The sequence below is a fragment of the Carcharodon carcharias genome, chromosome 22, assembly GCF_017639515.1.
Source record: "Carcharodon carcharias isolate sCarCar2 chromosome 22, sCarCar2.pri, whole genome shotgun sequence".
Classification (NCBI taxonomy): Eukaryota; Metazoa; Chordata; class Chondrichthyes; order Lamniformes; family Lamnidae; genus Carcharodon; species Carcharodon carcharias.
The window spans coordinates 47,887,580-47,911,658 of NC_054488.1; the positions used below are offsets into that span (position 1 = coordinate 47,887,580).

The following is a 24,079-nucleotide window of genomic DNA, read 5'->3' on the forward strand; positions in this document are numbered from 1 at the left end:
ATCTTGGTACAATCTTGATCAAAATGGACATAGTAGTAGAATTGCAGAGGTGAGGTGACAGTGACTGCTCTTGACATCAAGGTAGCGTTTGATCAAGTCTTACGTCAAGGAGCCCAAATGAAAACCTGAAGCTACAGGAGATTGGGGGAGAGCTCCCTCCTGGCTGGAGTCATGCCTGGCAAAAAGGAAGATAGTTGTAGTTATTGGAGACCAATCATCCCAACCTGAGACATTACTGCAGATGTTCCTCGGGGCACAGCTGCCCTAGGCCCAACCATCTTCAACTGACCTTCCCTTCATCATAAGGTCAGAAGTGAAGGATGTTTGCTCATGATTGCACAGTGTTCAGCTCCATTCACAGTTTCTCAGATAATGAAGCATGCATTGGGACCTGGACAACATTCAAACATAGGCTGATGTAGTGTGTGGCTCTTTCTTAACACCCAGGTACCAACAAGAGAGTCTAACCAACATCCCTTGACACTCAGTGGCATTGCCATTGCCAAATCCATCACCATCAACATTCTGGGGGTCACCATTGACCAGGAACTTAACTGGAACAGCCACATGGATGCCAGAACTAGAAGGTTAGACACAGGCATTCTGTAGTGGGTGGCTCAGCTCCTGACTCCCCAAAGCCTCTTCACCCACAAGACACAAGTCATGAGTATGAAGGAATACTCACTACTTGCCTGGATGAGTGCAACTGCAAAAGCGTTCAGGAAGCTCAACACCATCCAGGATAAAGCAACATGCTTGATTGGCACCCTCAATTCATTCCTGGGATGAGCAGCTTATCTTATGAAGAATGTTTGAACAGATGGGCCTTTACCTGTTGGAGTTTAAAAGAATGAGAGGTGATCTTGTTGAAACATATAATTTGATAGGGTAGATATTGTGAGAATATTTCCACTTGTGGGAGAGACTAGAACCAGAGGACACAGTTTAAGAATAAGACATCTTCCATTTAAGATGGAGATGAGGAGAATGTTTTTTCTCTCAAAGGATCGTTAGTTTGTGGAATTCTCTTCCCCAGAAAGCAGTGGAGGCTGGGTCATTGAATTTATTCAAGGCAGAGTTAGACATATTTTTGTTAGACAAGGGAGCTGAGGGTTATGGGAGGCAGATGGCAAGGTGGAGTTGAGACCACAACCAGATCAGCCAAGATCTTATTGAATGGTGGAGCAGGCTCAAAGGGCTGAATGGCCTACTCCTGCTCCAAAATGCTATGTTGCTACCTTGTCCACCTGCCAGAGCACATATTTTCTCCACCACCAGCGCAATGTGGCTGCCTGGTATGGTACCGACAGGATACACTGCAATGGGCTGCCAAGACTTGTTCTGCTACACCTCCCAACTTTGTGACCTCCATTACCTTTTGAAGGGCAGGAGCCTGGGAACACCATCACCTCAAAGCTGTGCTCCAAGTTACATTGCTGCCCTGACTTGGACATAAATCACCATTCCTTCACTCTGGAGTTTTTCCTTTGCTGCATTTCACAGGGCAAATTGTCCAGATGTTCAATATTAAGAAAAATCTAATTATGAATGTACCTGTCTCGGAAAAACACCAGCTGACCTCAAAGTTTTTTTGTGCAAGCAATAAAGTTTTTCTTCCTGCTGCCCTTGGCGATCTCTGGCGCGGACCCAGTTAATGAGTAACTATAACAGCCTTTCATTCTGATCTCCGTGGGTATTTTATGCAGCATAAGGGCACACTTGTTCGCCAGAGTCTGAATGAAGCGTTGTGGAGACACCAAATAAGGCTTGTTTCTTGGAAGTCAAAATTGTCCCTTGCATAATGGTGGCCCCCAAATTTGCTTAACCCTTTTAAAAAAAATACTTGTGCCGAAAGGTCTGATATATAAATCAGATATTTCCAAGACATTTACAACGTTCCTTTCATAATGTAGAAGTTTAGGTCATTCTCCAGCTTTCGCAGAGTTGAAGTTCAAAGGCTGTTTTCACGGACGTGTACCAATCGCTTGGATATTTTCCACAGTTCAATATGATCTGTTGAGTGATGAGATTGCACTTGCAGCTAACTGGTAAACGCTTTTGAGGCTCAGTGCATTTTTTTATGAGTCGGGATTATGACAATTACTAAATACAAATCTATTTGCTGAGAAAGTGTTAGAAAGTAGTGGGGTTGGAAGAATTCGAGGAGAGTTTGGTTTACAATGCACGCGAAAAGCTCTGAACACAATTGCTTTGTGTTTGCAGCCAGCTCTAGTCACGCAAGCTTGTGTGTACAAACTTTTAAGTAACTAGACAATAAAGTGATCGAATACAGGTATTTGACAGCATCGCGTGCAGCTCAGGTACTAGACGGCCTGGCATTCAGCCAGTGTCACTCGCAGCATCCGGACTGGGTTTTCCCATTCTCGGATTTTTCCCAACTCCTTTCGGTCAGAAGACAGGCCAGCTGCCTCCTTTATTGAAACCCCGAACTCCCTGAAACTTAACCCAAAAGTCCAGCAGGCAACTCCCCCGCACCCCCTTGCTATGTCACATCTGGCCAAATTGACATCAACCCCGAATAAGTTAAACGGTTGCAGCCCTGGCGATTTAAGACTGTCTTGCCAATTGTGTCACAGCTTAACAGCATTTCGTCCACCATAGTGGTACGCGTACACTTCTCGTCCTTTGGTTGCAATGTAGTATGTTCTTAGTCGGAGGTGTAGCTTAATATGGCCATGATAAGATGGTCCGCTCCATTATTCCAGCCCATGTTTTCCGAGATGATATTTTTGCGTGCTAAACACTTTAAAGATACCGAAAAGAAATGGAAGCCCCGGGCCAAGAAGGAATTGAACGTAAGGTAGCTGAACAAGAAGTTCATTCATTCTAAGGTGATCCACAGGAATAATACTGATTAGTGCATGTGTTATTCAAACTATTAAGGCACTGCCTAGGGCAACACGATAAAAGCCTACTTGCCAAACAATAATATTTAATGTTCACATGTAACACAGAGAACTAGAACTTTCATTTTACAGCCCAACTTTGTAGGAAAGTGATTTTATTTTCTGAATTGATTTAAAAAGACCCGTAGCTTTTGAAGCCGTGGACTTTGCAAATGTATCTGAAGCAATTTAGTGAGGGATAAATATTCCCAATCCACATGAACTGAACATGAGCCAGCGTTTTATTGCCGAGTTAAAATGAATGTTTTTGGACTAAAAGCTTTCTATTTTGTTCACCAAATCTCGTTAATTCCCCTTAACCTAAATCGTGCAGATCGACGGGGGTTTTTTTGGAGGGGATACATCCGGACAGTCTGGTTTTACGCGCTGTTCTCAGTTACCTAATCCTTTTAATGCTCGGGTATATTCCTCGAAATATTTGAGGGATTTTTTAAACTTAAGTCAGTATTTATGAACAAGTTGTTGTTGACGCGTGATTTTGAGAACGCTTTTTACGTTCAATATTGTAGCTCGGTGCTTTAAGGCAAGTCACCAATGTCAGTTTTTTGTCACAAAATGCCACTTGTCATAAATGTCAATTTAACCTGAATTTAATTGAAAGCCATACTCATCGATCCTCTGCATTTTTTTTTGCATTAATCTGCATTAGATGGTCTTGAAATATTCAGTTTTTTGAGCTGGATATTGAAAGATATTTTTAAATTCCTATAAATCAATTGCTCCGTAAAACATAACAGGATGAAGCGGCGGTGAGCGCCGTCAACTTCGCAAAACTGATTGATTGCTTCTGTAAATTCATGTGGTGACAATCAGGGTTTGTACAGACTTAATATAGTCTTATTTATTGTCTAGACATTTGCAGATGGCGTGTGGTGTTAATTTGAAGTAAGAAGTAATTAGCATGGTCAAGGTCCGTTTATGAAGATCCCAAATGTTCCTGGGAAAATGTATTTATGGTTACAGTTGACTCAAGTCTGTCACTGTTGCAGTTTATTTCCACGTTTTGTCCCCTTTTAAGTATCCTGTTTGGAAACAGAAATGCTGCCTTTGCTTCTTTCCACTCTTCCTGGTACTTCTGCTTTTTTTAAAATGATGAACTATTTTCCTCGTTATGGTTCTTTTCCAAGCCTTTCTCTTCATTTTTCCTTCTGGTGACAGATTTACTCCAATTTGGGAATTTGCGGGAATCCTGGGAATGAGAAGTATTTCCCCAGTGTTTCCCCAGACTGGTCCAATCATCACCTGCGGTGAGGCTTTGGGAATAGGAGGAATCGCCTTGGTTGCAAATAATGACATTGCCATTATAGGGGGAGGACACGGGCACCTTCTGGTCAACTCCGCCTGAGGAACCCACCTTGAACTGGTGTGGGAGGGGGGGGAGCGCTTTTTGAAAAAAATCCAGGCTCCGTGCTCAGCGCCTGCTGGTCTTTGTAGTTCTCTACTCCGCCCCCAACGCCCCTTGGCAAAGGAACCGGCACTACAACTCCCGACAGGCTCCATGGGCCAGCATCGGGCCGCCCCGGTTGCCAGCCGGAGCCCCGCCCCTCGTTTGTTTCTGATTGGTTGGCGGCAGCCGGGGAGGCTTGCGCTGAGTGGCCGCTCGCACAGAACCCTATCAGGTTAGGTTGAGCCCTCGCTTTATAGTCAGTGTATGGTTGACTGTCACGCATAGTAGCTGAAGCCAGCCAGGCAGGCAGTAAGTACTATGGACAAGGTACAGACAGCACTGAGGATGGAGCTCAATCCAAAGGGATCCTACTCATTGGGGCAGAAAGGGAGAGAGAGACAGGCACAATGCAACATCTGCCGACTGCTTTTAAACTACTATTGGACATCAAGAATGAATATATCCAGGATTACTTAGATTTGGACGTTTATGCATTTATTTTTCGAATTTAAAAGCTTTGGAGTTTCTAGAATGATTGGATCTAAGGAATTTTCACCAGCATTGCTGGATATGTGGATCCCTTCACCTTTTCGAGATGCATTATTTTGACCTTTTTAAAAATATGTACACTGGAATATTCCCTGCACTGTTTTGGGGGACACATTGATCCGGCCTTTAGGATTATTGGAATCACTGAGTCAGTACAGTTGAGCCACAAGAAATATTGGCTCTGTTGATGGAAAAATGCCTCACTCATTATTGGGAGACTTTCCTCGGATTATTGGAATTGAACCGTTTTCATTTGTGGATGGGGAATGTGTTGGGGGGGTGTGTGTTTTTGCTTCAAGGAAACGAAAATGTCATGGTCACGATCATGAATCGTGGAGATGTGCAGTGTGGCTACTAGCTGGATTAATGCAGATGGCTCTAAGCGAGTTTTCTTTCTCCCCAACCAGCAAAATAAACCCTGGAATATGTTACAAGCTTCTGGAATGTTCTTGTCATTTGGGTTAACATCGCCACTGAGGATATTATATCCAGATGATGTATTGAAAAGCCTGGGATGTATAGAGGATACGATGTGGATTTAATCTCACTATGATAGTGTGGATTTTTACTACATTTTGGTTTGGACTTAGTTAAGAGGTAGGTGTGTTTCAGCACAAAAAAATGTATTGGCAATTTAGGAAATGTTGGTTAACAGTTGAAGTCGATAACTTGATTTTTTTTGTTCAAACCAACCAAAGCTGATCACTTACGTGGGCAATATCTTATTAAAATAACCCTTTATCTGCTGCCTTTCAAGATTAATGGATTACAAAGGCCCTTTGATGAAGCACTGCTTAATTGAAAAAGTGAATGCTACAGTGGGGTATTGTGACAGTATATGGCTCCATGCACATACAATATGTTACATTGTATTGTGTTTTACTGACATTGTTCAAACTGGGTTTTAGCGGGTTCCTGGCTTTTAACTATTTCCGCACCGGTTCCTATTACATAGGACACAATTAACCTGTTTCCTTTCGCTTTCTGTGCACGTGGATCAGGTCGACTTGTACTCAATCCGTGTGTAAAAGGAAGAAAAATGTTTTGGGTCAGATATTTCCGCTTTGCCTCCGCATTTTCATTTGTATGTAATAGTTAAAAACCGTGTCTTTGAATTGAAGTGTTAACTCGTTTAAAAACATTGTGATTTTCATTCTTTTTAAGCGATCGTAATTTCAAAATTTCTTTTCCGGTTCAATTTCATGCAATTAAAATTCGTTTGGTGCTATTTATGGGCTAAATAGCTAATAATAGTAATAATTAAAGGTCAGCATTTCTTCCAAGTAAGAACATGGATTTGGAAAATGGTTCTGTTTTGTTTACAAATCTTCCTTTTTTAAGTGTTTGTAATGGTTTTAACAAGAGCTGGCGTCATTCATTGAAGTTCTCCCTCTTACCTCCCTGATCGCTTGCTAGGTAAAGCATTGGGTTCAGTGTCGATTTTTAAATGATGTCTGTTATGGCACTTGGACCAAACGAGCTGCTTTCCCTGATTCCACCCCCCTCCCCCCCAAAAAAGCCACTTGCACCCGTGCTGCCTGTAATCCGAAGTGTGAAAGAGCGTTTTTCGCATGTTGACTGCTTCCTCCGGTGGAGTGGGACCCACACACATGCACCTGTCAGCTGCGCACCGCGCAGTATAGCTTGCGGGAAGTCAGTGATTGATAGCAGCGCTCCCCAATCCTAAGTTAAAAACTCCGCCGTCCAACTGCACAGGAGCCAATCTGTCGGTAGGTGGGGCGGTGCTTCTGCTTCATCACCACTCGGGCTGGAGCCAGGCAAGAGCTTCAAACGCCGCTGAGTTGTAACCTGATTCAGCACTTTCAACTCGGGTTTTAAAAGGGCACTGCATCTTTTCGCTCTCGCCAAGTCCGCTTTGTTACTCTTTAAACTGTACACAAAGTAAAGAGATGGCCCCTCTAATTTAAATCATGACTGAAAATGCCATAGGACCCCCACCCCCTCCATCAAATGCAGAATAAATGGTTTTCCTCTAATAAGTGATTTTCCTCCACATCTGTCTGAGGCCTGTACTCTATAGACACTGTGTATTGTTGATGTTTTAGTTTAGCAATCCTACAATATGCATAATTAAAATGATACATTCGAGATCTAACCAATTCTGAAATATGATTTTGATGCGCCTTCTGATCTGTTGTACTATTTTAGCGCAGTTACTAAGAGGCAAGTGATGAATGTCATACAATTTGCCTTTTTCCCCCTCAACTGGTGCTTTTAATCCTACCTGGTGTGATTCGATAATGTCTCTAAGAGCTCTCTCAAGTGCCCAGGCGCCACATCTGAGGTTACAGAGTTTGTGTCAGTAGACATGCGAGCTTTTTCCTTTTTTAATTATTGAGGAGGAAGGTGTTGATCACCACAGCTAATCCTTATCCAATGCTTTTCCAGGATCACAAATGAGATCCTGGATGATTAGTTCCCTCCCCTCTTCTGGGCTGGTGACACAACAACTGAAATACTTCTCCCCCCCCCCCCAACGAAAAAGATTATCCTTACACAATATAGGAATTGCAGGCTCAGTACATCACATAGCACTGGGTCACTTTAAGTAACTTTGTTGGCAAGAGGGTTAATTTCCCCTATGAGTAAATGGAATCCTCATCTTCACTGAATCACATTTCATGATGTTTTCCCCTTTCACTCTTAGAATTGTGCTGTGCTGTTACCTTAAATCAAATTTCTCTGTACATTTTTCATGTATATATGAAATAGGTTAACCTACAGTTACACCACTAGCTAAAATGCAGAAGTACAGACAATGATCAGTAAATTTTAAGTTACATCTTTAAAAATGCCAGTGTCATTGTAACCTAGAAAGTGACTGACAACATGATATCTTGGATTGTGGAATAAAGGGGAACAGTTTTCTGCCATAGACAAAAAAATAGCCCCTGCTCGCAAAAAATGAATTGTGTTCTGAACTTGGTGTGAAATCCTGATCATTCCTAAGGGTAAATCTAGTTTTTGATATTGGCTGTTCCATATGGAAAATATATTTAGCAGACATCTGTCCTTGTGAGTCCTGACTGAGAGTAACCAAAGAAAAGATTATTGCCCTCTGGGCCACTGACATAATTTAACTCTACACTTTAATGGGCTTAATGATATATCCTCACACGGAAGCTGAGACGTTCATGTGACTTGTGATATTCCACTGGTAATTGTTCATGGCAAGTTCGAAATAACTTTTAAAAATTGAAATAGTTTAAAAAACATACACTTAAGTGCTGCTGCTTAAGCAAAAAGTACATGTTGTGGAACATAGTATTGCTCTATTGAACTCCGAGATGGTCTAAACTGGCCTATCCAAGTGATTGTAAGCCTTCCTTTTATATGATAGTGTTGTGCGAGAGCAAGCTCCAACACTGGCAGCAACAGCAGCAAATAACTGAAGTTGTCCTCGTGCCTGCAATGGCATAGAGACAAAATTCAAAGGTTGTTTCTCATTGCATTGCCAGAGGAGCAGCTTTGTTAAACAAGTGCCTGTTGAGACACTGGTTTGTTCAGTTGGTTTTGTGCTGCTTTTCCTTACAGACTTCCTGGATGATGGGGAAAGCCTGCAGTTAGAAATTGGAGTTTAAGGTCACACTATTTTCCCAACCACATTTATTTCCCGAGAGTACTCGGGTCTGTGCTGAAGTGTAAATGAAATGGTTCCAAAACTCAACATATTGTGGAACCTCCTCAACTGGAGAGAGTTTAGCAATATAAATAAGACATGGGTGGCTCTTCCTGCTGGGGGAGTTGGGCGTACGTTGCAAGAATGAGGTAGCTTTCATGAACTAATATATAGTTAACATGGCTATGATCCAACCTATGCTGAACCTGGGTGTAATCAAGACTATTCAATTGTGCCTTGAAATAGTATTATAATGCAACAAAATTTGAAAGCATTAATTTGCTTTAGGCAACATTGTAGATCAACAGGTAAAGGTGCTACTGTATTTCATTAAGTAACGGTTGAGGTCACTTATTTACAGCAGACTATTTGTTCTGTCACAAGTGTGCACTTATTTAAAAGAAGCGTTGTGATTAATGTACTTAAAAGTTCAGAACAACGGTGGATATATTTTGACACATTCAGGGTAAATAAACATTTTTAAATGTCACTCATTCTACTACAGTATAAGCCTGTTTTTCCAGTTCTGCGTGAAGTCATGAGTCTTTGGGCAAATCAACACAGGCGATGATAATCTCTAGTTTTAAACAGAATTGATATTATAGTCTTTTAACAGGCATTGCATTGCTGCACCCAGTCCAGTCTTGGCAGGGTCTACTATTGGGCTGTTAGATGCCTCCTTTTCCATAATATTTGTGTTTAAATTGAGGTTCAGTGAATGATGTTTGAAGGTTAATTCATTGAAACAGTGCAGCCTTCAACTGGACTTGGCTGAGCATGACTTGGAAAGAGTTATTGAAAAGGCCTCCAAATCTCTGACGGGAAGTCCGGGGGAATGGGGTATTATATAAGTACCGCTTGTTAAAGGAACATTTAGTGACGGACATTAACGTATGGAACACTTACACAATACTTTAAGCCCATGTGTGCACAGAAACATTTGAATGACAACATTTTAATAGAAATTCCATTCTTTAACTCCTGAGAAGGCTGAGAGAATTTTTGCACCAAAATATATATCAAGTGTCTAAGTGGCACCTTCTGGAACTGAAAAGTATTTTTTTTATTTCTCTTGAGTTTGTGGGACCTGGAGCAGGGTGGCTGTGACTGCTCCACCTTTTTACAAGAGTAGTTTGGGGCAGGCACAATTAAAATGCCTGTGCAGGCTCTGGGAAGGCCTCCCCAATCTTTCAAATGACCCCATCCCCAGGATTTGGGATTGGAGCTAGAGCTAGGGTAAGCGGGGCTTCCATTCCACTGCACTTGGTGGCCAAGCAAACTCCAAGGCTGTCATCTAACTAATTGTCAACCATTTCTATGCGCGCAGACAAATGTCTGATACTTGAAACCATATTTTCTATGCATCTTTTGTAGTATCTACCTGGGGGTGATCATCATCTGCCTGCAATGTTGTTCCTTTCGGCTGATTTTTTTAAATCTGAAATTTCTCAAGGTGTTTAAAACTGACAATTTTGAAGCACATGGCATTCTATTATACTTGTTAAAACATTTATGCTGAGAATCCCTTTGTTTTCACTGATGAAAGACAAGCATTGATAGAGCATCTCTCAGTACTTGAAATGTTTTGAGAAATTTCTCTGAATTATTTTGACAACAGACAGTTACTGATTAATGAATTGAATACCCCTCTGTTATAGGCAGAACAAGCCCACTGTGTATTGGCTAAGTGGCCACCCGATAAATCACACTTCATGTATGATGACATTTCATGTGATATTCTTAAAGTGTTACTTAAAACAACGCAAATAAAATCCAACCATTTTTCACATCAAAGGGGTATATCAATGCAAGAGGTGAATAGAAGTGGCATCTGTACAGAGAAAGTACACAGGAGTATCTGATAATATATAATGATATTCCATGCAGCCTAGTCACATATGGCACATGAGTAAAATCAGTGCTTTGGAATATAAAAGGCATGTCTGCTACATACATAATTGCCAGATTTTATTGTTGTACACTTTGTATTAGATTCTATTTTTCTTTTGTGTATGGAATGATGAAATGGATGTTTATGGGTGGACTGTATGAAGCCGTGTTTAATAGAATTCCCATGCCTGGAGAATGAAAGAGAAAGTCTAGAACAGAGTGCTATGTGGTCCAATCGTTCTAAGCATCCTGCTACTGCAGTTCATCAGTGTATTACCTCAAAATTGGGACAGACTTTTTTGCGATTCCCAATGTGGAGAATTCTTTATCTCCATTAGGTTTTCCTGGAAGCCCAGGATGGAAACCAGGAACTTCCACCGAGATAGGGAATAGGAGAGGATGTTGTTTGTTTTTAGAATGCTTCCTGTAGGGTTGCCAACTGTGATTCAATATATTCCTGAAGGTGTCATCACATGACATATTGCCCCCATGCTCCAGCCATTAGTCAGCCAACACATCCATCATTGTGATGTATTGCCTCCCTACGCCAATTGGAAAGCAAAAAGGCTCATTATCCAAGTTGATGGTGCTTGACTGTCAGCCAAACAGCCCTTTTCCCCCCACCATTTTCAATATTTTTATATCTACTAAAGAGAAATGTTCAAAGAAAATTTAAAGAAAAGCAATCCTTTTTTGAGTGCCCTGATGATTTTTCTCCAGGATTGTACATAGCAGTGCCCTGGGGATTGATCTTCGATTCCTGGAGTTTCCAGGCCAATCCTGGAGGGTTGGCAACCCTAGCTTCCTGGTGGCCAGTTACAGAACTGCATTGGTCATGAGTTGCTACACTCTTGGCTGGCGAGGACATGGGGTTTGAATTGCGGCAGAAGAGAATTCAGCAGTCCACCAATGTTAAATCTGGAAGGTGTTACGAGTACAGTCATAAGGGTTGATTTTTTTTGAATCTGGACTCCATGTGGAGAGCTTTGCTTGCTGGCTGTGCATTTCAGGAAGTCATCACAGGTGCACACTCCATGGGGTATTTTGTTCCCATTTGAAGTGGAAGGAAAATCATGGGAGCATGTCCATAATTTCCTGGCAAGGATCTGTGCCATGATCGCACATTTGGAAAATGTGGATCTGAATATTAAACCAAAAATACTGGTGAAACGTGAGAGGAATTTACATGTAGAGGGTTCCTGTGTTTACAAACCATCTTCCTTGCCATCTGAATGTAAACTGGCACATAACAGATTGAAGGAATTTTTGTTTTCTTTTTCCTGGTTTAGGCAAGGGGTTAAATAATGTTTTTATGTTAACATCTGCCCTGCCTGTTTGCATTGTATGTGTGTGGTTGGGAGTGAGAAGTAGTGCTCTCACAGCGTATATCCTGTACAACTAAACTTGTTGACTAAATTTAATATTGAGACTCAGTACAAATGAGTACCAGAAAAACCTGCTTAAATTTAAAATTGAATGTATATTTTTGCATGGATTTGACTTGGTGCATTTTTTTTTCTTAATGACTAGAGGCCTGGGGGTAATTTTAACCCACTGCGCTCAGCAAGTAGAACATCTCAATATTTTTTGTCCTTTTCTTGTTTGATTCCTACCAGTGACCACCTTAACTGGCCATTGATCTTTAGGGGTCTGTAGTGCCTCATTGACTCAAGCTGGAGCCTAATTAGTACTTGCAAACTGATATCGTTAGGACCCCAATGACATTTTATCTGCTGACTGAAGTGGCTATGGTCAGCGACACCTAGTCTGAAGTGGAAGAGGCCTGGTAAGGCAAATGTTAAATTTTGCCTTGTGGGACCAGAGGATCGGGGGTGTCACTCCAGGCCCCATGACCTCAGGGTTGTCCAATATTCCCCAGCTGATAGCTGGTTGAGTGCCTCTTTCCACCTGGTGGTACTTGGATCAGGCCTGTGAGTTAAAGTAGCCCAGGCCTCAAATTGACATTAAGTAAGTAGCTGGGGAGTGAGGTCTGACTTTCTTCTGTGCACCTGAGACTCCCTCCCATTTTTATCTTTTTTATCAAAAAAACCTTCCCTTTTCTCTGCCGCACACTCCTGGAGACAAGGTTACAAGAATGGGGCACTGCTTCATTTTTGTCTGTGAACATTACCAGCAGAGAGTGACCAGTAAAGAAAAGCAATTCCTCTCTTTGCGCCTTAACTATTATCACTTGGGAAGGCTAGGTCTTGGGGATTCAGGGTTTGATACATTTTTAAAATAAGCTTCTTTGTTTCCAGCTGCAGTTTTTGATGTGTATACACGTTCCATCAGATCAAAAAGAGTTCGGAACCCAATCATCAAGGCCAAGGGGTTACTGTGACATTTTAAGTATACAAAGCACAAAAGAAATGCATAATCTTGAACAGCTACCTCTACACTTCATTGGACTTTAGTCCAGAATGCAGCCAGGATTTAAAATGACTCGAAGCAGAATAATTTTATCACCCTCAAAAAACAATTCTTCTATGTTAAAAATCGAACCATGGAACCACCTGTGATTTTTTTTCTGTGCGTTATGCATATGTGCGTTATGCGTGTGTGCATTATGTGTGTGTGTGATATAAATAAAATTACAAGAACCCTCTACCTTTTGTATCATATTCTCCCTCAGTTGTCTGCCTTTAAACACTCTCACACAAGGTTGAGCAGGTAGCTGTGGCTATGTCTGGAGGTTGTGGACAGATCCTGTTTTTGGAAGGGGAGAATGGATAAAGGGCCAGTGATCACACAAAGATGCTTTTAGTCCATAGAACAGATTAACTAAGACTAGTAGAATAGGCGCTCTGTTGTGGCATGCGGGGGTTGACAGGCAAGCAGTCATATTGACTGCTTGGATACTGAGTGTGTATTGGAACTCCAAAGTTTTATAAAAAAAACATTTTTCCACACACATTGCTTTATGAATACATTTCTACTGCACGAAGCCATCATAAATCTTGAGCAGAAAGAAGAAAACAGACATTGCATCTGGCATATTTACTGAGTAATAATCTGCAAGCAGACTGACATATCATCACCTTGTGGGATATTTCAACTGCAATCCTTTTGCTTTTGAGCACTAAAAATATTTATGACTTTTATATATGAAAGGAAATGGAACAGACCCATTTTGTCCCAGTTAGATGTTTTTTAACACTCAATTTAAATAATCATTACCTCATCTGTTGGATCTTGCAACCAGACTTTCCTGTTTCAAATCTGGACTCTCAAATCCCGTAACCTGTACAAACACAACACCAACCATACAGCACAGGTACTTGGGTCTCTGTATAAAAGAAGCAGCAGTTCAAGTGATACTGCAGAAGGGAAACAGCATTTTTTTTGGACATCCTTGTCTTTTGCCTTAATTTCATGTCAGGGCTTTTATTTTCACTTTGTCTAAATGCTTTTCTCTATAGCCAAATTCTTGAAGGATTTGACTGAAGATTAAATCATATTAGAGAGCTTAGCTGGGAGACAGTGCTGTAATGCACCATACATGAGATGATGCCATCACCAGGCTCTGAAAGTATACCTCAAAGTATATTTTCAAAGGCAAAGCACAAGTGAAGGCAAATATAAATAGCAACTCAGGATGCCTTTGGCTGCCATGATTATCGGACTGTAGGAAGGATTTCTTTTTTTTGTGCTTTCCCATGTGAAGCAGACATAGACGCTCTGTTTTTCCATGGCATTTATGTAAAAAAAAAACTATTTTGAAGCATTTTGTGATTGACTCAGAGTTCTCAGTTTGCAGTCTGACAGAGACCCTCTGTCAGGATGCAATGTATTCCTCCAGCTTCCCCTTTCCACTGACCCCTCATTAAAATTTCTTCCAACAAGCACTTTTTTTTTCTCTCTCTCTGTTTAAGAGAGGCAACTGTCTAATGCCAAGTGACTATCTGGATTGTTTTCATTGTCCGACACTCTGAAAATGTGAGTTTACAAAGAGTGCTGGAGTGTCATGTAAACTCGGTCAGGCCCTGAAAAAAAAATTCCTTTTTCCGCTGGAGACAAAGGCAGACTTTGTGTCTATGAACAGGCTCTAACAAAACAGCATTTCACGCGGGATGGTGGGCACTCTAAATCACGCTACTCTTGTCCAGTGTGAGGGCTTGCTACTAGAGCTGAGTGCTTCTGGCCAATCTCCATCTACCCACTTGCGTTATTTTAACTGCTTTAATATAACCAGCATTTTATCCACGTCTTTTCTTTACCTCTCCCCACCCCCCACCCCCCCCCTCCCCCCGCCCCCCCCACCCCCCACCACCCCACTTTTTAAAATCTCTCTTCCCCTGTTTTTTTTTCCTAAAGGCATTCACTCCTTGCTAGCACTTTTTTTTTCTTCCTGTCCCACAGGTGCCTTTGATGCCTCACCTGAGCAGACATTATCTGTATGTGAGTCCGGTTACTTTTGAAAGGCCCTTTTTGCTCGTGGACGCATCACAGTAGAACCTGTTCTTGGGCATCTCCGGCAGGGAGCCAGGGTGTGGTGGGGTTGGGAGCGGAGAGGTTAGTGATCAAGCATAGGAGTCCAGTTTGATCTTCCTTTCCTATAATCTGAGACCTCAGGCCAGCTGTAGCACGCCTACTGTAGCTCTAGATCAGCACACACTGTTGATCAAACCAGGGTCTCCGTTGCTCACTGTGCAAACTCTTGAGCTGCCATCAGTTTTCCATGATCCCTGCTTTCTCCCTGCTGTAATGGGAAACCTGGTGAAAATTAATCCCTTTTGGGACAACAAAGTGGAAAGGAAGAAAAATCACAATTGTCAGTTAAACATGTACGTAAAGTTTTACACGACCAGAAATCATCAACTTTAAGATATATTTTCACTGATGGCTATTCATAAAGACAACATGCTTAACTACTCTGGTTAAACTAGCCATTTTGAGAAGTTCCAGTGTGGCTGCTGAAAATCTATGGATATAGTTACGAAACATCTCCATTCTTTGTTAATCAAGAAAAGAGAAGTCTTGCTGGGGGAAAAATGCACTTTAAATGTGCCCATGCCATAATGTAATGGAGCTACTTCGGTGTTGAAAAATGAGCTGGACTATCCAGTGCATATAAACATACTGATAGCCTAGTCTGTGAGTAACAATGAATGAACCCTTTGCCTTCAATAGATTTTGACCTATATGAACAATGGAGCTGTAACAGTGCTGGTACCAAGCCTGTGTTGGCTGATAATATTCTCTGGTTCAGAAATGTGTTGTTCACAGCACAAGATGCAGAGGCTTAACACCAGAGTGCACAAAGTGGGTGTTTTCGTTGCCATGGAGAACAAAGGGCAAGAGAGACATTCCAGCAATCTGCTAATAACAGATTCAATCTCCAGCTGCCACCCCCCCCCCCCAACACACTCACCAATCCTCCCAAAAAAACCTAAGCAAGTCCTGTGCCAGTGACTACCCTGGCACAACTGGAAAGAACAGAACAATTTCAATAATTGTATTAGTGCTGTAGCTACAATAGCAGTCCATTTCCAACTTCCAGAAACTGCCAGTGCTGCTTTGGGAACTGCAACTGATCACATTTTTCATCTGCTCCCTTGTGGCATTTCACTCAAATGTTCCTTCCATTATCTGCTGGAGTTTAGGGAATAAACCCATATCCGATGCGAAAATACTAAACGTTGATGCATAAAACGATTGCACTAATTTCTGTGTTCAGTACCTCCTAAAAGTAATTGGTACTGGTGTCATTCGGAGAAATTAAGTATTCTTATTTGTAGCCCTGAAGTTCTTGATTTGGTGTCCACTCTGGACTGTTTCACATTTGTGGCCACCAACTCTCGTCCGAGCGAGAGGCTATCAAATATTGTAAATTTTATTGGATTGTAGATTTAAGGGCACATTGTAAGTGGCTGTTTTTTTTTTGCACTGTTATTTTGTTACTGATGTGGTCTCTGGTAGGGGTACCTTTATGACTGGGATCATTTTGGAGCCAGCTCCTCAGTGCCTTGTTTCCATCTGATTTGGCTGGTGTATCAGTTCGAAGATATGGTCCTTAATCTTGACTTTATGTGATTTCAAAACCACAGCATCTAATGCAGGCTCTGCGAAACCAAGAAGGACTGAAATTACCTGTAAGGAACTGAGATAGAAATGGAGGTTCTTGTATAGTACAGGGTTAGACTAACTTCTGACTGGGTAATGTGTGATTGACACCAGGATGTCTGTACTCATTACCTATTTGTTGCAATTTTCATTTCATGGAGAATAATCAAAAGTTACTGACAAGTGCAAATAGAACTAAAACCAGGTGAGCACGATTTTCCATCATGATCCATAATAGTTTGTGGAAGGTTCTGGGTGGTTTAGTTGGTTATATTGGTGAGATATGGAGCTATGTGACTTTGCTCCTCCATTGTGCTGGGTCCTATTGTATCTGCTCTTCCCTCCCTGAAATGGAGAGAGAACTTTTTTTAAATGCCTCACCTAAAATAGCCACACTAAATGTAGTTGCCCATGCAATGCAAATGTTAATTTTCTTGCAAGAAGGCTGCTGGTTGGCCTGTAATACTCATTTGTTCTTCCCATCTGTATAGTTAGTATTGCTGTTCTATATTCCATTTTAAAATATTTTGTTTGCATTAAAGTACACACCTGTACATACTGAACATACATAATGGGAACATGACACAGTGAAGTTCTTGGCCTATCCATTGGCTGTCTTGAAGAATTTGAGTGTGAATAGCACCACAATTATTTCTCAATAATTGAAAGTGAGCTGAGTCCCAGTGAATAAGAAATTGCTAATTAGAGACAAGTTTGAGGCAATGTTCCTTCATGTTTTCCTCTATTCGTGGTGAATAACTTGTGCATTATATCAAGTATTGGTTTAATCCCTCCTCATGCAAGATAAAGGCAATTTTAAAAAGTGTGGATGTTAGTTTTTCCTGAAATAAAGGCTTAAGCTTTTGAATTAAATACAATAAAAATTTGACTTCCTCGTCATTGTGATGTCATAGTGGCGGCTTTGATTTAAGTTAATACATGCTTCTGTATTTGCTGCTGGTTAGGTTGTGAAAGGCAAATCACTTACTCTTCACTTACAATGGAGCAGGGTTATTTTTATCCCAGTAGAGCCAAAAAGATAGGGAACCAATGTTGTATAGGATTGCAGAGACTGGCAAGTGTTAGAAATGCATTTGTGTGTGAGAGAGTTGCAAATGCGGTAAGTTTTGCTATCCATTCATATTTTGTAGAGATACACGTGTATGTTTCTTTCTCTTAATAGAGGGTAACTAATCTTCATCATCCTTCTCTAAGCCAAGCGTTAAGCAGATGGTTAGTTTCTCCTACGCACTACCCTGAGCTCTCAATGCTGGCGTTGATAGATGGATTTGCTCACAGGCCTAGGAGATTTAGCTGCTTCAATAAACTCTTAATTTCTGAATCATACAACCCAGGAAAACGCTTGAACTGGATCTCCAGCTTCGGGTAGTGGTACGCTCGCAACGATTGGCTGTAGTGTTCCTGGGTTGGAGAAGGGAAAGTTACTTTGGCTTTCCACTCTTGAAAACTTAGCAGTGACCCCTAGCTGAAAGGTGGCATTGTAGAAACCAGGTGAGGATAGGATTGGCTTCAATTCTGATCCCTTCCAACAGTCAGATAGCCAGTCACGAATAACTGTTGCGGCTTGGATGTGAATGATGGTCACTTGAGCAAAGTATTGGAGGCCAACCACCACCTATGAAACTTCTCCCATGGGGTGGGGGGGGGGGGTAATGGGGGTAAATGTCTTCAGGAGAGACTGTTATATAAAAGAAATCTTAAAAACTAAGAATGTTCAGTTTCTCTCGAGTGCTCTACTCAATGGCTTGTCTGAATAGAAATGGAATTATTGCTGGCTGACCAATTTGGAAGTTGAAATCAAGGGTCAGCTTTAAGTGAAATGATGTACCAAATTTTACAAATTCAATTGAAATGCAGTCATTAGAAAATCCCCTCTGATGTCTCATTTAAATGAGAATTAAAAAAACCCAATAAAAATATGCAGACATTGATCTTGCCATGATATCTGGCTGCTTCAGTCAAAACATTTGAAGATGGTATTACTGCTGACAATGAACAAGGGATGTTTTAACTTAGAATGTCTGGCAGCCTTAATTTACAAGTGTCACAGGTTGTCATCACTTCTGACAGTCTCCAACCTATGCTGAGAGTTTTTTTTTTGGAATGGCACTATCTAGAATCCAAATGAATCTGTAAATTTTGGGTTACACAGTGCTACTAGCTGACTGACCAGTGAGCACAATTCACCTGTGAAGATTTGCACTTTTATTGTGTTTGTGAGCTCCTCACGGCGAAGAGTGTTGGCCTTCGAGATTGGAGCATTTTTCTTTCCATTTCGGTCATTTAGCATCACCGTTAACCATTTTGAGGTTGATCACAGGACAGATGTGGAGTGAACGTCCCTATACACTGAAGAGGCAGTGTGCTGCAGACAGCCCCTCCTGCTTTTATTTTGATGAGCAACTTTATTAATACTTCCCACACTAATCATTCTGTGACCTATTGGTGCCAATGAGTCCAAAATTTAGTGTTAGGCTTGTGCTGTTGGCCCTAGTCAAGCAAGAATCAAGATCGACTCTGCTCAACCACTTTTACGTTTGATTTCAAATAAGTATCCAATCTTCTGAGGAGTGTAGGTCCCACTTGCACGAATCATCTAGTTAAGTAGAATTGGATAGGTCGAATATTTTGTGGCATGGGTTTCCACAGCCTCTCTACCCATTGTTTTCCATAGTGAGCACATGGATGTGCTATAAATTATAGAGCGCTTAAACGTTTTGACTCTCAACATGAACTGGTTTGACGACCCACAGTAACTCAAATGTGCTGTAGAGGTGCACATTTAGACTCTGCATCTGCTAAATACATTTGAGTGAATGCCGCAATTACTCTTTTCGAAGTTGTATTTGATTATAAACTGTCGGGTAAGCTTTAGGGCATGTACGAAGAGATTTTAGCTGAATTAACTGCTCTTTTTTGGCAGTAATTTCACTTAACTCCTCTGTGAAATAGTTCACTAACAATGCTCTGTTTCAGCCCTCTTATAATGTACAAAGCGAGCAGAATACAAGCTTTTTATATCAAAAAAGAAAAGGCCCATTTAAGCAACTTTAAAGTGTGTCAGTGTGGGGAGTTGTCATTTATTGGTGTAGCAAAACAATGTGGAGCTTGTCTGAAGAGTTATAAGCACCCATAGAGCATAAAGAGCTAGAATGAGCCTAGGTCCAATGTGCAAACAGGCACACATTTGATTTAAAATATGCTGACCCTTGGGAGGAAAAAAAAGCACCTTTTTGTTTCAAGAGTAAACTGCTGAGGTATTTGTGTTGAGGGAGGACAGCCTATGCTGAACAGCTCCCAGCTAATAACCTTCATTTTTGAGCATGGAGACTTCTAGTTGGTGAATTTGGAACAGAAAGTAAGTCTAACATTGCATGGGTCGAGGGAGGGATAAGTTAACGTGCACACACTTCAAAGTGGAAATTTTAAATGTTCTAGCTCTGCCTTTTGTTATATAACAAATGTGCATTTTCAAATAAGTAACTTGTTGAGCTGGGTAGATTATTAGGCAATTCCAGATACATGGAATTTAAAACAGTTTGCTTTATTCTCGTGTTTGAAAGGAAAGCTGGATTTGGAGCATTGTGGAGTTGAGGTTTTATACTTGTGAAAGCAGCTGTGTATTTCTGTCCTTGTATGGCTTCATACAAGAAAATTTAACTATCCAGTTACATTAAGCTCCTCTGGTGCCTTAGCTAATAAATTGGATGTCTGTTGTGAAATGGAGCCATACAAACTAGTAAGATCCCAGGTTCTACCCTAGCCTGCTGGCATGGCAGTCAGGTACACACTTTGGTAACTCTTAGTTATGGAAGGGATAAATTGACCACATTTCCCATTCCTTGTCTGAAAATGGTTCCTGGGTAAAAAACAATGCCCTTTTGTCTTCACATCAACTGCTCTCATGTTTAATTATGGACATTTGGGTGAGGTACTGAAAGGTGACTGGTATATGTGGAACTGGAGACCAGCACAGGCCACTGGGTCCAGGGGGTGGGAGACGGTGCAACGAGTTAACTTCAAAGTGCAATCGTTGTTTCTTTTTAAAGGCAAATATGGTAGTCAATTTGTGCCTAGTAACATCCAGCAAACAACAGTGAGATGAACAACTTGTTGACCTGGTTTTGGCCATGTTGGTCGAGGGCGAAACTTCGTCAGGATCTGGGGAGAGCTCAAAACAAAAACAGAATTACCTGGAAAAACACAGCAGGTCTGGCAGCATCGGCGGAGAAGGGTCATGAGGACTCGAAACGTGAACTCTTTTCTTCTCCACCGATGCTGCCAGACCTGCTGAGTTTTTCCAGTTAATTCTGTTTTTGTTTTGGATTTCCAGCATCTGCAGTTTTTTATTTTTATCTCTGGGGAGAGCTCGCTCATTTTAGAATTGCTGTGGGATCATTCTTGAATCTGAACTGGCAAAGTGGAGCTTTGGCATAATGTCTCAACTGGAAGATGTACTGCACTCCTTCAATACTGCATCAAGTGGTGATCCGAGGGAGCAAAAAATTAAAGTCCCATAAATAAAAGGGACTTATTTATGGTGCTTTGTTGCATTTTCAGCTGGTTATAGATCCTGGTACACTGGCTTCAGACATTAATGGCATGTTGGCTACTAGGGAAAACTCACAAACACGCATGCGATGCATTTGCTGTGTCTTAATAATTCCCAATGTTAAACAGCAATGTGATGCATTTGTGATTTGAAATTAGCGAGTCAGCCATTGCTCTGTGTAATATTCTTACCCCTAGGTTCAAGCCCCTACTTGAGTAAATAATCTAGCCTATCAATTCAAGTGCAGTACTGAGGGAATGCTGCATTATTGGAGGTGCCAGGTGAGATGTTAAAGTGAGGCCTGATACCAGGGCTTAAAGGGTTAAATTGTGTGGATAGCTGGGTTAAATGTGGCTTGCGTTCCCTTGAACTAAGAAGGTGGAATGCGGTCTAACTGAGGTGTTTAAAATAATAAAGAAATTTTATTTAAACAGGTGCAAAGGAACTTACTTCCTCTGCTGGATGAATCCATCACAAAGGAGCAGAAGCTTATTATCGCTAGGCCACTTAGCAGTGAAGACACATATTTTCAGTCAACGGGTAGTGGAAATCTCGAACTCCTTTTTTGCCAGAAGGGATGATGAGTCAATAAAAATGTTCTTGACTGTGATGTAATAGGCTTTAGTTTATGGTAAGGTTATTGGAGATATGGAGCAAAGGGTAAATGTTGAAGTCAACCACCGTTGAATAAAATCGCAGTACAGGCTTGAATCCATGAATGGCCTTTTCCTGTTCCATTGTTTGCTCTCTCAATGTAAAACATCCTATGGCTATTTGGAGAAGAGTGGGAGAATCCTCCTGGTGCCCTGCCCAATATTTATCCCTCAACCAGCACCGTCAAAACATGGGCCGGGGTTTTCCATTCCACCGTGGGACAGGAAATTTCCACCCAAAGTCAACAGACTTTTGGCTGGTCCGTCAAAATCTTCCATCCCGCCCTTGACAATTCCTGTCGCTGACAGGATCGGAAAATCCTGGCCCTGGTCTTCAATTTTATTGTTATTTGTGGGACCACGCTGTTTGTAAATTGGTTGCCATTTTTGCCAATGGCTCCACTTCACTATATTGACCGCAAAGCATTTTGAGATAGCCTGAGGATATGAAAGATGCTAGACAACTGTCGGTTCATTCCTTCCTGGATTTGACTCTCTGCTCTCACGAGCTGTAGGAACCAATGTGGCTCTTCTGTTGGAGACCTGGGGCACCTACTGTACACTATATCTTCTGATTATTGGGTCTTCCTTTTGTCTTTTGAGACTAGGGTTCGTTTTCAGTGTTTTCTTGCTGGATTTGTTGTTAAATGCTTACTGACCTTTTGAGACCGAGTTCAACTGAACAATGGATGGAGCGGGCTTGATAACCCTGATGAGCCTTTTCACCCAATGGGAGTGTTGCATTTTTGAAATGTGCCTTGCAGTCCGATCCCACTGACCCTTGGGGCAGGATTTTCACTCGGCCTAAGGGCACGCGCCCGACATGCCGAGTGTGAAATAGCACGCGCTGACATCAGGCGAGCGCCCTGATGTCATTGTGCACTCACGCGAATTTCAGTTGGCTCGGAAGTTGGCAGCCTGCCCAGTGACAATTAAGAGGCCTATAAGTCCATTAATGTAGTAATTGAGCTGGGTTTTGCGCTGCCCGTCCAACGTTACGGTTGGCAGACGGGTGAATCGGCCAAGCGGCCTTTGGACTTTTGAGGAAACCTCATTCGAGGGCTGGAGGAGGTTTCTGATATTAATGTTAAAAAAAAACTGCTTGGGCAGAATTTTTATCATCGGTATGTTTAGGTGAGTGATTCTTATGGGTGGAAATTTGTTTCAGGATTTCATAATGTTTAATTTCGGCTTTAAAATTCTTCAGCTCCCTGAGGCAGCTCTCTGCCCACTGTACCCACCCACCGTGCCCGCCCACTATACCCACCCACTGCGCCTGCCCACCGTGCCCACCCACCGTGCCTGCCCACCGTGTCCGCCCACCGTGCCCGCCCACTGCGCCCGCCCACCGCGCCCGCCCACCGCGCCCGCCCACCGTGCCCACCCACCGTGCCCACCCACTGTGCCCACCCACCGTGCCCGCCCACCGTGCCCACCCACCGCACCTGCCCACTGTACCCACCCACTGTGCCTACCCACTGTGCCCACCCACTGTGCCTGCCCACTGTGCCCACCCACTGTGCCCACTCACTGTACCCACCCACTGCACCTGCCCACCGTGCCCACCCACCATGCCCACCCACTGTGCCCACCCACTGTGCCTGCCCACTGTGCCCACCAACTGTGCCCACCTACTGTGCCCACCCACTGTGCCTGCCCACCTACTGTGCCCACCCACTGTGCCCACCCACTGTGCTCACCCACCGACCTGAAAATCCCTCCCATGATATACTCTCTGTATATTTCTCTGACTAGAAATAACCGGAGAATACATTTTCAAAATGGATGAAGCATCACACACTTAGGGCTGAATTTTCCCGACGGCGAGCAGGGGGCGGGGCCTGTTCGCCGACGTGTAAAATGATGCGGGATGACGTTGGGCGGAACCCCCGGTGTTATCCCACCCCATTTAAATCTTCAAGAAGGTGAGGGCGTAGCAAAATCAGCTGCGTGCCTGCCGACCTGTCAATGGCCAATTGAGGCCATTGACAGGATAATTAAAACAATTTAAAGGACCTGCCTGTCCGACCTTAAGGTTGGTGAGCAGGCCAGGAGTCCCCGGCGGCAAAGAGAAAAACATGAAACCCCATCCACCAGCAGGATGAGGTTTCATGTCAGTTTTAAAAAAGTTTATTAAAGTTTTTTGCAATTTATTAACATGCCCCATCTCTGGTGACATTGTCACATGAGGGGGACATTTTAATGATTTTTTTATTTTTCTATTTTTAAAGTTTGAAAATCCTTCAGCGATCTCCCTGAGGCAGCACTTAGCCTCAGGGAGATGTGCGCTATATCGTGCGTATGCGTGAAAGAGCGCAATCACGCTTTCGGGGAATCACCCCTCCGCCTGCAACAGGGAGCGCATAGTGCTTCCCGCCGGGTGTCACGCTGCGTGGG

The 24,079-nt window shown here is 42.3% G+C and overlaps 1 long non-coding RNA gene across 1 annotated transcript in view; it reads left to right on the forward strand.

Moving 5' to 3' along the window:
* The first annotated feature begins 4,601 nt into the window (after positions 1–4,601).
* The window catches only part of LOC121293573, a 219,728-nt gene continuing 200,250 nt past the window's right edge, over positions 4,602–24,079 (forward strand). The window contains exon 1 of the long non-coding RNA XR_005946561.1: positions 4,602–5,460. This is a non-coding gene — a long non-coding RNA (uncharacterized LOC121293573). The remainder of the gene's footprint in view (positions 5,461–24,079) is intronic.